The sequence below is a fragment of the Rhipicephalus microplus genome, chromosome 3, assembly GCF_043290135.1.
Source record: "Rhipicephalus microplus isolate Deutch F79 chromosome 3, USDA_Rmic, whole genome shotgun sequence".
In the NCBI taxonomy this organism is placed as follows: domain Eukaryota; kingdom Metazoa; phylum Arthropoda; class Arachnida; order Ixodida; family Ixodidae; genus Rhipicephalus; species Rhipicephalus microplus.
This window is the reverse complement of record NC_134702.1, coordinates 242,132,205-242,145,535: the sequence shown is the minus strand read 5'-3', so window position 1 is coordinate 242,145,535 and position 13,331 is coordinate 242,132,205. Positions and strand designations below refer to the sequence as shown.

Below are 13,331 nucleotides of genomic sequence, written 5' to 3'. Positions count from 1 at the left end.
TTTCTTCTTTCTTCTTATTTACATTCCATTGGTTCTAATAACTTCCCCTGTACATTCCTTGGCATTACTGTCTGTTATATCTCATTAATATTGTGTTAAAACACGGAAATACGAGCCCTTAGGTATACACTTCTCTCCCTTATTTCACTGAACGAGGGTCTCGTACTGGCAGACTTGGTGTGTTTAGGTTGTATAAGAAGGACAATAATTCAGCTGCCCACTCATAATAAGTTCACGAGCTACGTGACGCCAAATATGCGAATAAGAGTGTTTTACACTCGTTGTTTGGCTTATAGATGGCGCTGACTGTCACTCCTACTTCTAAATTCACATATAAATTACAAACAGTGGATGGAGGGAAGGCCGCCGTGGTAGCTCAGTGGTTAGAGCATCGAACGCAATATTCGAAGGTCGTAGGTTCGATTACTGCTCACGGCTGGTAAGTTTTTCATCCACTTTTTTTTCTTCTTTCTTCTTATTTACATTCCATTGGTTCTAATAACTTCCCCTGTAGATTCCTTGGCATTACTGTCTGTTATATCTCATTAATATTGTGTTAAAACACGGAAATACGAGCCCTAAGGTATACGCTTCTTTCCCTTATATATATATATATTTAGGGAAAGAAGTGTATACCTAAGGGCTCGTTTTTCCAATTTCTTACACAATATTAATGAGATCGAACAGACCCTAATGCCAAGGGAAGTATAGGGGAAGATATTAGACCAAATTTTAATGTAAATACGAAGAAAAGTGGGTGAAAAGATAACTTGCCGTGGGCAGGATCCCAAGGCAACTTATATTTTCACCCACTTTTCTTCGTATTTACATTAAAATTTGATCTAATATCTTCCCCTATACTTTCCTTGGCATTACTGTCTGTTAGAGCTCAATTATATTGTGTTAAAACACGGAAAAACGAGCCCTTAGGTATACACTTCTTTCCCTTATTTCATTGAACGAGGGTCTCGTAATGGCAGACTTGGTATGTTTAGGTTGTATAAGAGGGACAATTAATCAGCTGCCCGCTCATAATAAGTTCACGTGCTACGTGACGCCAAACATGCGCATAAGAGTGTTTTCACACTCGTTGTTTGGCTTATAGATGGCGCTGACTGTCACTCCTACTTCTAAATTCACATATAAACCCCGAACAGTGGATGTAGGGACGGCCGCTGTGATAGCTCAGTGGTTAGAGCATCGAATGCAATATTCGAAGGTCGTAGGTTCGATTACTGCTCACGGCTGGTAAGTTTTTCATCCACTTTTTTTCTTCTTTCTTCTTTTTTACATTCCATTGGTTCTAATAACTTCCCCTGTAGATTCCTTGGCATTACTGTCTGTTATATCTCATTAATATTGTGTTAAAACACGGAAATACGAGCCCTTAGGTATACACTTCTCTCCCTTATTTCACTGAACGAGGGTCTCGTACTGGCAGACTTGGTGTGTTTAGGTTGTATAAGAGGTACAATTAATCAGCTGCCCGCTGATAATAGGTTCACGTGCTACGTGACGCCAAACATGCGAATAAGAGTGTTTTCCCACTCGTCGTTTGGCTTATAGATGGCACTGACTGTCACTCCTACTTCAAAATTCACATATAAACCAAAAAAAAAGTGGATGGAGGGAAGGCCGCTGTGGTAGCTCAGTGGTTAGAGCATCGAACGCGTTATTCGAAGGTCGTAAGTTCGATTCTTGCTCACATCTGGTAAATTTTTCATCCACTTTTCTTTCTTCTTTCTTCTTATTTACATTCCATTGGTTTTAATAACTTCCTCTGTACATTACTTGGCATTACTGTCTGTTATATCTCCATATATTGTGTTAAAACACGGAAATACGAGCCCTTAGGTATACACTTCTCTCCCTTATTTATTTCACTGAACGAGGGTCTCGTACTGGCAGACATGGTGTGTTTAGGTTGTATAAGAGGGAAAATTAATCAGCTGCCCGCTCATAATAATTTCACGTGCTACGTGACGCCAAACATGCGAATTAGAGTGTTTTCACACTCGTTGTTTGGCTTATAGATGGCGCTGACTGTCACTCCTACTTCTAAATTCACATATAAAGCCCAAAAAGTGGATGGAGGGACGGCCGCTGTGATAGCTCAGTGGTTAGAGCATCGAACGCGTTATTCGAAGGTCGTAGGTTCGATTCCTGCTCACAGCTGGTAACTTTTTCATCTACTTTTCTTTCTTCTTTCTTCTTATTTACATTCCATTGGTTCTAATAACTTCCCCTGTACATTCCTTGGCATTACTGTCTGTTATATCTCTATAATATTGTGTTAAAACACGGAAATACGAGCCCTTAGGTATACACTTCTCTCCCTTATTTCACTGAACGAGGGTCTCGTACTGGCAGACTTGGTGTGTTTAGGTTGTATAAGAAGGACAATAATTCAGCTGCCCACTCATAATAAGTTCACGTGCTACGTGACGCCAAACATGCGAATAAGAGTGTTTTAACACTCGTTGTTTGGCTTATAGATGGCGCTGACTGTCACTCCTACTTCTAAATTCACATATAAATTCCAAACAGTGGATGGAGGGAAGGCCGCCGTGGTAGCTCAGTGGTTAGAGCATCGAACGCAATATTCGAAGGTCGTAGGTTCGATTACTGCTCACGGCTGGTAAGTTTTTCATCCACTTTTTTTTCTTCTTTCTTCTTATTTACATTCCATTGGTTCTAATAACTTCCCCTGTAGATTCCTTGGCATTACTGTCTGTTATATCTCATTAATGTTGTGTTAAAACACGGAAATACGAGCCCTAAGGTATACGCTTCTTTCCCTTATATATATATATATATATTTAAGGAAAGAAGTGTATACCTAAGGGCTCGTTTTTCCAATTTCTTACACAATAATAATGAGATCGAACAGACCCTAATGCCAAGGGAAGTATAGGGGAAGATATTAGACCAAATTTTAATGTAAATACGAAGAAAAGTGGGTGAAAAGATAACTTGCCGTGGGCAGGATCCCAAGGCAACTTATATTTTCACCCACTTTTCTTCGTATTTACATTAAAATTTGATCTAATATCTTCCCCTATACTTTCCTTGGCATTACTGTCTGTTAGATCTCAATTATATTGTGTTAAAACACGGAAATCCGAGCCCTTAGGTATACACTTCTTTCCCTTATTTCATTGAACGAGGGTCTCGTAATGGCAGACTTGGTGTGTTTAGGTTGTATAAGAGGGACAATTAATCAGCGGCCCGCTCATAATAAGTTCACGTGCTACGTGACGCCAAACATGGGCATAAGAGTGTTTTCACATTCGTTGTTTGGCTTATAGATGGCGCTGACTGTCACTCCTACTTCTAAATTCACATATAAACCCCAAACAGTGGATGGAAGGACGGCCGCTGTGATAGCTCAGTGGTTAGAGCATCGAATGCGTTATTCGAAGGTCGTAGGTTCGATTCCTGCTCACAGCTGGTAATTTTTTCATCCACTTTTCTTTCTTCTTTCTTCGTATTTACATTCCATTGGTTACAATAACTTCCCCTGTACATTCCTTGGCATTACTGTCTGTTATATCTCATTATTATTGTGTTAAAACACGGATATACGAGCCCTTAGGTATACACTTCTCTCCCTTATTTCATTGAACGAGGGTCTCGTAATGGCAGACTTGGTGTGTTTAGGTTGTATAACAGGGACGATTAATCAGCTGCCCGCTCATAATAAGTTCACGTGCTACGTGACGCCAAACATGCGCATTAGAGTGTTTTCACACTCGTCGTTTGGCTTATAGATGGCGCTGACTGTCACTCCTACTTCTAAATTCACATATAAATTCCAAACATTGGATGGAGGGAAGGCCGCCGTGGTAGCTCAGTGGTTAGAGCATCGAACGCAATATTCGAAGGTCGTAGGTTTGATTACTGCTCACGGCTGGTAAGTTTTTCATCCACTTTTTTTTCTATTTCTTCTTATTTACATTCCATTGGTTCTAATAACTTCCCCTGTAGATTCCTTGACATTACTGTCTGTTATATCTCATTAATATTGTGTTAAAACACGGAAATACGAGCCCTTTGGTATACACTTCTCTCCCTTATTTCACTGAACGAGGGTCTCGTACTGGCAGACTTTGTGTGTTTAGGTTGTATAAGAGGGACAATTAATCAGCTGCCCGCTGATAATAGGTTCACGTGCTACGTGACGCCAAACATGCGCATAAGAATGTATTCACACTTGTCGTTGGGCTTATAGATGGCGCTGACTGACACTCCTACTTCAAAATTCACATATAAACAAAAAAAAGTGGATGGAGGGAAGGCCGCCGTGGTAGCTCAGTGGTTATAGCATCGAACGTGATATTCGAAGGTCGTAAGTTCGATTCTTGCTCACGGCTGGTTATTTTTTCATCCACTTTTCTATCTTATTATTTACATTCCATTGGTTCTAATAATTTCCTCTGTACATTCCTTGGCATTACTGTCTGTTATATCTCATTAATATTGTGTTAAAACACGGAAATACGAGCCCTTAGGTATACACTTCTCTTTCTTATTTCACTGAACGATGGTCTCGTACTGGCAGACTTGGTGTGTTTAGGTTGTATAAGAGGGACAATTTATCAGCACCCGCTCATAATAAGTTCACGTGCTGCGTGACGCCAAACATGCGAATAAGAGTGTTTTCACACTCGTTGTTTGGCTTATAAATGGCGCTGACTGTCACTCCTACTTCTAAGTTCACATATAAACCCCAATCAGTGGATTGAGGGACGGCCGCTGTGATAGCTCAGTGATTAGAGCATCGAACGCGTTATTCGAACGTCGTAGGTTCGATTCCTGCTAGCAGCTGGTAACTTTTTCATCCAATTTTCTTTCTTCTTTCTTCTTATTTACATTCCATTGGTTCTAATATTTTCTTCTGTACATTCCTCGGCATTACTGTCTGTTATATCTCATTATTATTATGTTAAAACACGGAAATACGAGCCCTTAGGTATACACTTCTCTCTCTTATTTCATTGAACGAGGGTCTCGTACTGGCAGACTTGGTGTGTTTAGGTTCTATAAGAGGGACAATTAATCAGCTGCCCGCTCATTAAAAGTTCACGTGCTACGTGACGCCAAACATGCGAATAAGAGTGTTTTCACACTCGTTGTTTGGCTTATAGATGGCGCTGACTGTCACTCCTACTTCTAAATTCACATATAAATTCCAAACACGGGATGGAGGGAAGGCCGCCGTGGTAGCTCAGTGGTTACAGCATCGAACGCAATATTCGAAGGTCGTAGGTTCGATTACTGCTCACGGCTGGTAAGTTTTTCATCCACTTTTCTTTCTTCTTTCTTCTTATTTACATTCTATTGGTTCTAATAACTTCCCCTGTACATTCCTTGGCATTACTGTCTGTTATATCTCATTAATATTGTGTTAAAACACGGAAATACGACCCCTTAGGTTTACACTTCTCTCTCTTATTTCATTGAACGAGGGTCTCGTACTGGCAGACTTGGTGTGTTTAGGTTGTATAAGAGGGACAATTAATCAGCTGCCCGCTCATAATAAGTTCACGTGCTACGTGACGCCAAACATGCGAATAAGAGTGTTTTCACACTCGTTGTTTGGCTTATAGATGGCGCTGACTGTCACTCCTACTTCTAAATTCACATATAAAATCCAAACACTGGATGGAGGGAAGGCCGCCGTGGTAGCTCAGTGGTTAGAGCATCGAACGCAATATTCGAAGGTCGTAGGTTCGATTACTGCTCACGGCTGGTAAGTTTTTCATCCACTTTTTTTTCTTCTTTCTTCTTATTTACATTCCATTGGTTCTAATAACTTCCCCTGTAGATTCCTTGGCATTACTGTCTGTTATATCTCATTAATATTGTGTTAAAACACGGAAATACGAGCCCTAAGGTATACACTTCTTTCCCTTATATATATATATATATATATATATATATATATATATATATATATATATATATATATATATATATATATATAAGGAAAGAAGTGTATACCTAAGGGTTCGTTTTTCCGATTTCTTACACAATATTAATGATATCGAACAGACCCTTATGCCAAGGAAAGTATAAGGGAAGATATTAGACCAAATTTTAATGTAAATACGAAGAAAAGTGGGTGAAAAGATAACTTGCCGTGGGCAGGATCCCACGGCAACTTATATTTTCACCCACTTTTCTTCGTATATACATTAAAATTTGGTCTAATATCTTCCCCTATACTTTCCTTGGCATTACTGTCTGTTAGATCTCAATTATATTGTGTTAAAACGCGGAAAAACTAGCCCTTAGGTATTCACTTCTCTCCCTTATTTCACTGAACGAGGGTCTCGTACTGCCAGACTTGGTGTGTTTAGGTTGTATAAGAGGGACAATTAATCAGCTGCCCGCTGATAATAGGTTCACGTGCTACGTGACGCCAAACATGCGAATAAGAGTGTTTTCACACTCGTTGTTTGGCTTATAGATGGCACTGACTGTCACTCCTACTTCTAAATTCACATATAAAGCTCAAAAAGTGGATGGAGGGACGGCCGCTGTGATAGCTCAGTGGTTAGAGCATCGAACGCGTTATTCGAAGGTCGTAGGTTCGATTCCTGCTCACAGCTGGTAATTTTTTCATCCACTTTTCTTTCTTCTTTCTTCTTATTTACATTCCATGGGTTCTAATAACTTCCCCTGTACATTCCTTGGCATTACTGTCTGTTATATCTCATTACTATTGTGTTAAAACACGGAAATACGAGCCCTTAGGTATACACTTCTCTCCCTTATTTCATTGAACGAGGGTCTCGTACTGGCAGACTTGGTGTGTTTAGATTGTATAAGAGGGACAATTAATCAGCTGCCCGCTCATAATAAGTTCACGTGCTACGTGACGCCAAACATGCGAATAAGAGTTTTTTCACACTCGTTGTTTGGCTTATAGATTGCGCTGACTGTCACTCCTACTTCTAAGTTCACATATAAACCCCAAACAGTGGATTGAGGGACGGCCGCTGTGATAGCTCAGTGATTAGAGCATCGAACGCGTTATTCGAAGGTCGTAGGTTCGATTCCTGCTAGCAGCTGGTAACTTTTTCATCCAATTTTCTTTCTTCTTTCTTCTTATTTACATTCCATTGGTTCTAATAACTTCCCCTGTACATTCCTTGGCATTACTGTCTGTTATATCTCATTAATATTGTGTTAAAACACGGAAATACGAGCCCTTAGGTATACACTTCTCTCCCTTATTTCACTGAACGAGGGTCTCGTACTGGCAGACTTGGTGTGTTTAGGTTGTATAAGAAGGACAATAATTCAGCTGCCCACTCATAATAAGTTCACGAGCTACGTGACGCCAAATATGCGAATAAGAGTGTTTTACACTCGTTGTTTGGCTTATAGATGGCGCTGACTGTCACTCCTACTTCTAAATTCACATATAAATTACAAACAGTGGATGGAGGGAAGGCCGCCGTGGTAGCTCAGTGGTTAGAGCATCGAACGCAATATTCGAAGGTCGTAGGTTCGAATACTGCTCACGGCTGGTAAGTTTTTCATCCACTTTTTTTTCTTCTTTCTTCTTATTTACATTCCATTGGTTCTAATAACTTCCCCTGTAGATTCCTTGGCATTACTGTCTGTTATATCTCATTAATATTGTGTTAAAACATGGAAATACGAGCCCTAAGGTATACACTTCTTTCCCTTATATATATATATATATATATATATATATATATATATATATATATATAAGGAAAGAAGTGTATACCTAAGGGCTCGTTTTTCCAATTTCTTACACAATATTAATGAGATCGAACAGACCCTAATGCCAAGGGAAGTATAGGGGAAAATATTAGACCAAATTTTAATGTAAATACGAAGAAAAGTGAGTGAAAAGATAACTTGCCGTGGACAGGATCCCAAGGCAACTTATATTTTCACCCACTTTTCTTCGTATTTACATTAAAATTTGATCTAATATCTTCCCCTATACTTTCCTTGGCATTACTGTCTGTTAGATCTCAATTATATTGTGTTAAAACACGGAAAACCGAGCCCTTAGGTATACACTTCTTTCCCTTATTTCATTGAACGAGGGTCTCGTAATGGCAGACTTGGTGTGTTTAGGTTGTATAAGAGGGACAATTAATCAGCTGCCCGCTCATAATAAGTTCACGTGCTACGTGACGCCAAACATGGGCATAAGAGTTTTCACACTCGTTGTTTGGCTTATAGATGGCGCTGACTGTCACTCCTACTTCAAAATTCACATATAAACCCCAAACAGTGGATGGAGGGACGGCCGCTGTGATAGCTCAGTGGTTAGAGCATCGAATGCGTTATTCGAAGGTCGTAGGTTCGATTCCTGCTCACAGCTGGTAATTTTTTCATCCACTTTTCTTTCTTCTTTCTTTGTATTTACATTCCATTGGTTACAATAACTTCCCCTGTACATTCCTTGGCATTACTGTCTGTTATATCTCATTATTATTGTGTTAAAACACGGATATACGAGCACTTCAGTATACACTTCTCTCCCTTATTTCATTGAACGAGGGTCTCGTAATGGCAGACTTGGTGTGTTTAGGTTGTATAACAGGGACGATTAATCAGCTGCCCGCTCATAATAAGTTCACGTGCTACGTGACGCCAAACATGCGAATAAGAGTGTTTTCACACTCGTCGTTTGGCTTATAGATGGCGCTGACTGTCACTCCTACTTCTAAATTCACATATAAATTCCAAACAGTGGATGGAGGGAAGGCCGCCGTGGTAGCTCAGTGGTTAGAGCATCGAACGCAATATTCGAAGGTCGTAGGTTCGATTACTGCTCACGGCTGGTAAGTTTTTCATCCACTTTTTTTTCTTCTTTCTTCTTATTTACATTCCATTGGTTCTAATAACTTCCCCTGTAGATTCCTTGGCATTACTGTCTGTTATATCTCATTAATATTGTGTTAAAACACGGAAATACGAGCCCTAAGGTATACACTTCTTTCCCTTATATATATATATATATATATATATATATATATATATATATATATATATATATATATATATGTATATATATATATATATATATATATATATTTTTATAAGGAAAGAAGTGTATACCTAAGGGTTCGTTTTTCCGATTTCTTACACAATATTAATGAGATCGAACAGACCCTTATGCCAAGGAAAGTATAAGGGAAGATATTAGACCAAATTTTAATGTAAATACGAAGAAAAGTGGGTGAAAAGATAACTTGCCGTGGGCAGGATCCCACGGCAACTTATATTTTCACCCACTTTTCTTCGTATTTACATTAAAATTTGGTCTAATATCTTCCCCTATACTTTCCTTGGCATTACTGTCTGTTAGATCTCAATTATATTGTGTTAAAACGCGGAAAAACTAGCCCTTAGGTATACACTTCTCTCCCTTATTTCACTGAACGAGGGTCTCGTACTGGCAGACTTGGTGTGTTTAGGTTGTATAAGAGGGACAATTAATCAGCTGCCCGCTGATAATAGGTTCACGTGCTACGTGACGCCAAACATGCGAATAAGAGTGTTTTCACACTCGTTGTATGGCTTATAGATGGCACTGACTGTCACTCCTACTTCTCAAATTCACATATAAACCACAAAAAAGTGGATGGAGGGAAGGCCGCCGTGGTAGCTCAGTGGTTATAGCATCGAACGCGCTATTCGAAGGTCGTAGGTTCGATTCCTGCTAGCAGCTGGTAACTTTTTCATCCAATTTTCTTTCTTCTTTCTTCTTATTTACATTCCATTGGTTCTAATAACTTCCCCTGTACATTCCTCGGAATTACTGTCTGTTATATCTCATTATTATTGTGTTAAAACACGGAAATACGAGCCCTTAGGTATACACTTCTCTCCCTTATTTCACTGAACGAGGGTCTCGTACTGGCAGACTTGGTGTGTTTAGGTTGTATAAGAAGGACAATAATTCAGCTGCCCACTCATAATAAGTTCACGTGCTACGTGACGGCAAACATGCGAACAGGAGTGTTTTAACACTCGTTGTTTGGCTTATAGATGGCGATGACTGTCACTCCTACTTCTAAATTCACATATAAATTCCAAACAGTGGATGGAGGGAAGGCCGCCGTGGTAGCTCAGTGGTTAGAGCATCGAACGCAATATTCGAAGGTCGTAGGTTCGATTACTGCTCACGGCTGGTAAGTTTTTCATCCACTTTTTTCTTCTTTCTTCTTATTTACATTCCATTGGTTCTAATAACTTCCCCTGTAGATTCCTTGGCATTACTGTCTGTTATATCTCATTATTATTGTGTTAAAACACGGAAATACGAGCCCTTAGGTATACACTTCTCTCCCTTATTTCACTGAACGAGGGTCTCGTACTGGCAGACTTGGTGTGTTTAGGTTGTATAAGAGGGACAATTAATCAGCTGCCCACTGATAATAGGTTCACGTGCTACGTGACGCCAAACATGCGAATAAGAGTGTTTTCCCACTCGTCGTTTGGCTTATAGATGGCACTGACTGTCACTCCTACTTCAAAATTCACATATAAACCCAAACAAAAGTGGATAGAGGGTAGGCCGCTGTGGTAGCTCAGTGGTTAGAGCATCGAACGCGATATCCGAAGGTCGTAGGTTCGATTCCCTCTCACGGCTGGTTATTTTTTCATCCACTTTTCTATCTTTTTATTTACATTCCTTTGGTTCTAATAATTTCCTCTGTACATTCCTTGGCATTACTGTCTGTTATATCTCATTAATATTGTGTTAAAACACGGAAATACGAGCCCTTAGGTATACATTTCTCTTTCTTATTTCACTGAACGATGGTCTCGTACTGGCAGACTTGGTGTGTTTAGGTTGTATAAGAGGGACAATTCATCAGCACCCGCTTATAATAAGTTCACGTGCTACGTGACGCCAAACATGTGAATAAGAGTGTTTTCACACTCGTTGTTTGGCTTATAATTGGCGCTGACTGTCACTCCTACTTCTAAGTTCACATATAAACCCCAAACAGTGGATTGAGGGACGGCCGCTGTGATAGCTCAGTGATTAGAGCATCGAACGCGTTATTCGAAGGTCGTAGGTTCGATTCCTGCTAGCAGCTGGTAACTTTTTCATCCAATTTTCTTTCTTCTTTCTTCTTATTTACATTCCATTGGTTCTAATAACTTCCCCTGTACATTCCTTGGCATTACTGTCTGTTATATCTCCATATATTGTGTTAAAACACGGAAATACGAGCCCTTAGGTATACACTTCTCTCCCTTATTTATTTCACTGAACGAGGGTCTCGTACTGGCAGACTTGGTGTGTTACGGTTGTATAAGAGGGACAATAAATCAGCTGCCCGCTCATAATAATTTCACGTGCTACGTGACGCAAAACATGCGAATTAGAGTGTTTTCACACTCGTTGTTTGGCTTATAGATGGCGCTGACTGTCACTCCTACTTCTAAATTCACATATAAAGCCCAAAAAGTGGATGGAGGGACGGCCGCTGTGATAGCTCAGTGGTTAGAGCATCGAACGCGTTATTCGAAGGTCGTAGGTTCGATTCCTGCTCACAGCTGGTAACTTTTTCATCTACTTTTCTTTCTTCTTTCTTCTTATTTACATTCCATTGGTTCTAATAACTTCCCCTGTACATTCCTTGGCATTACTGTCTGTTATATCTCTATAATATTGTGTTAAAACACGGAAATACGAGCCCTTAGGTATACACTTCTCTCCCTTATTTCACTGAACGAGGGTCTCGTACTGGCAGACTTGGTGTGTTTAGGTTGTATAAGAAGGACAATAATTCAGCTGCCCACTCATAATAAGTTCACGTGCTACGTGACGCCAAACATGCGAATAAGAGTGTTTTAACACTCGTTGTTTGGCTTATAGATGGCGCTGACTGTCACTCCTACTTCTAACTTCACATATAAATTCCAAACAGTGGATGGAGGGAAGGCCGCCGTGGTAGCTCAGTGGTTAGAGCATCGAACGCAATATTCGAAGGTCGTAGGTTCGATTACTGCTCACGGCTGGTAAGTTTTTCATCCACTTTTTTTTCTTCTTTCTTCTTATTTACATTCCATTGGTTCTAATAACTTCCCCTGTAGATTCCTTGGCATTACTGTCTGTTATATCTCATTAATATTGTGTTAAAACACGGAAATACGAGCCCTAAGGTATACGCTTCTTTCCCTTATATATATATATATATTTAGGGAAAGAAGTGTATACCTAAGGGCTCGTTTTTCCAATTTCTTACACAATATTAATGAGATCGAACAGACCCTAATGCCAAGGGAAGTATAGGGGAAGATATTAGACCAAATTTTAATGTAAATACGAAGAAAAGTGGGTGAAAAGATAACTTGCCGTGGGCAGGATCCCACGGCAACTTATATTTTCACCCACTTTTCTTCGTATTTACATTAAAATTTGGTCTAATATCTTCCCCTATACTTTCCTTGGCATTACTGTCTGTTAGATCTCAATTATATTGTGTTAAAACGCGGAAAAACTAGCCCTTAGGTATACACTTCTCTCCCTTATTTCACTGAACGAGGGTCTCGTACTGGCAGACTTGGTGTGTTTAGGTTGTATAAGAGGGACAATTAATCAGCTGCCCGCTGATAATAGGTTCACGTGCTACGTGACGCCAAACATGCGAATAAGAGTGTTTTCACACTCGTTGTATGGCTTATAGATGGCACTGACTGTCACTCCTACTTCTCAAATTCACATATAAACCACAAAAAAGTGGATGGAGGGAAGGCCGCCGTGGTAGCTCAGTGGTTATAGCATCGAACGCGCTATTCGAAGGTCGTAGGTTCGATTCCTGCTAGCAGCTGGTAACTTTTTCATCCAATTTTCTTTCTTCTTTCTTCTTATTTACATTCCATTGGTTCTAATAACTTCCCCTGTACATTCCTCGGAATTACTGTCTGTTATATCTCATTATTATTGTGTTAAAACACGGAAATACGAGCCCTTAGGTATACACTTCTCTCCCTTATTTCACTGAACGAGGGTCTCGTACTGGCAGACTTGGTGTGTTTAGGTTGTATAAGAAGGACAATAATTCAGCTGCCCACTCATAATAAGTTCACGTGCTACGTGACGGCAAACATGCGAACAGGAGTGTTTTAACACTCGTTGTTTGGCTTATAGATGGCGATGACTGTCACTCCTACTTCTAAATTCACATATAAATTCCAAACAGTGGATGGAGGGAAGGCCGCCGTGGTAGCTCAGTGGTTAGAGCATCGAACGCAATATTCGAAGGTCGTAGGTTCGATTACTGCTCACGGCTGGTAAGTTTTTCATCCACTTTTTT

At 39.9% G+C, this 13,331-nt stretch overlaps 1 protein-coding gene and 9 non-coding genes across 10 annotated transcripts in view; all 10 read left to right on the top strand.

Moving 5' to 3' along the window:
* LOC119162118 (uncharacterized) overlaps positions 1–13,331 on the top strand; it is a 231,908-nt gene that overhangs the window by 174,024 nt on the left and 44,553 nt on the right. The gene's annotated exons all lie outside the window — the stretch shown is intronic.
* Positions 366–438, top strand: TRNAL-CAA (transfer RNA leucine (anticodon CAA)). The gene has a single exon. It is a non-coding gene; the product is annotated as a tRNA-Leu (tRNA).
* On the top strand, positions 2,565–2,637 carry TRNAL-CAA (transfer RNA leucine (anticodon CAA)). The gene has a single exon. It is a non-coding gene; the product is annotated as a tRNA-Leu (tRNA).
* On the top strand, positions 4,301–4,373 carry TRNAS-UGA (transfer RNA serine (anticodon UGA)). The gene has a single exon. It is a non-coding gene; the product is annotated as a tRNA-Ser (tRNA).
* Positions 5,679–5,751, top strand: TRNAL-CAA (transfer RNA leucine (anticodon CAA)). Its single transcript has one exon. It is a non-coding gene; the product is annotated as a tRNA-Leu (tRNA).
* TRNAL-CAA (transfer RNA leucine (anticodon CAA)) lies at positions 7,465–7,537 on the top strand. The gene has a single exon. It is a non-coding gene; the product is annotated as a tRNA-Leu (tRNA).
* TRNAL-CAA (transfer RNA leucine (anticodon CAA)) lies at positions 8,764–8,836 on the top strand. The gene has a single exon. It is a non-coding gene; the product is annotated as a tRNA-Leu (tRNA).
* Positions 10,117–10,189, top strand: TRNAL-CAA (transfer RNA leucine (anticodon CAA)). The gene has a single exon. It is a non-coding gene; the product is annotated as a tRNA-Leu (tRNA).
* Positions 11,960–12,032, top strand: TRNAL-CAA (transfer RNA leucine (anticodon CAA)). Its single transcript has one exon. It is a non-coding gene; the product is annotated as a tRNA-Leu (tRNA).
* Positions 13,235–13,307, top strand: TRNAL-CAA (transfer RNA leucine (anticodon CAA)). Its single transcript has one exon. It is a non-coding gene; the product is annotated as a tRNA-Leu (tRNA).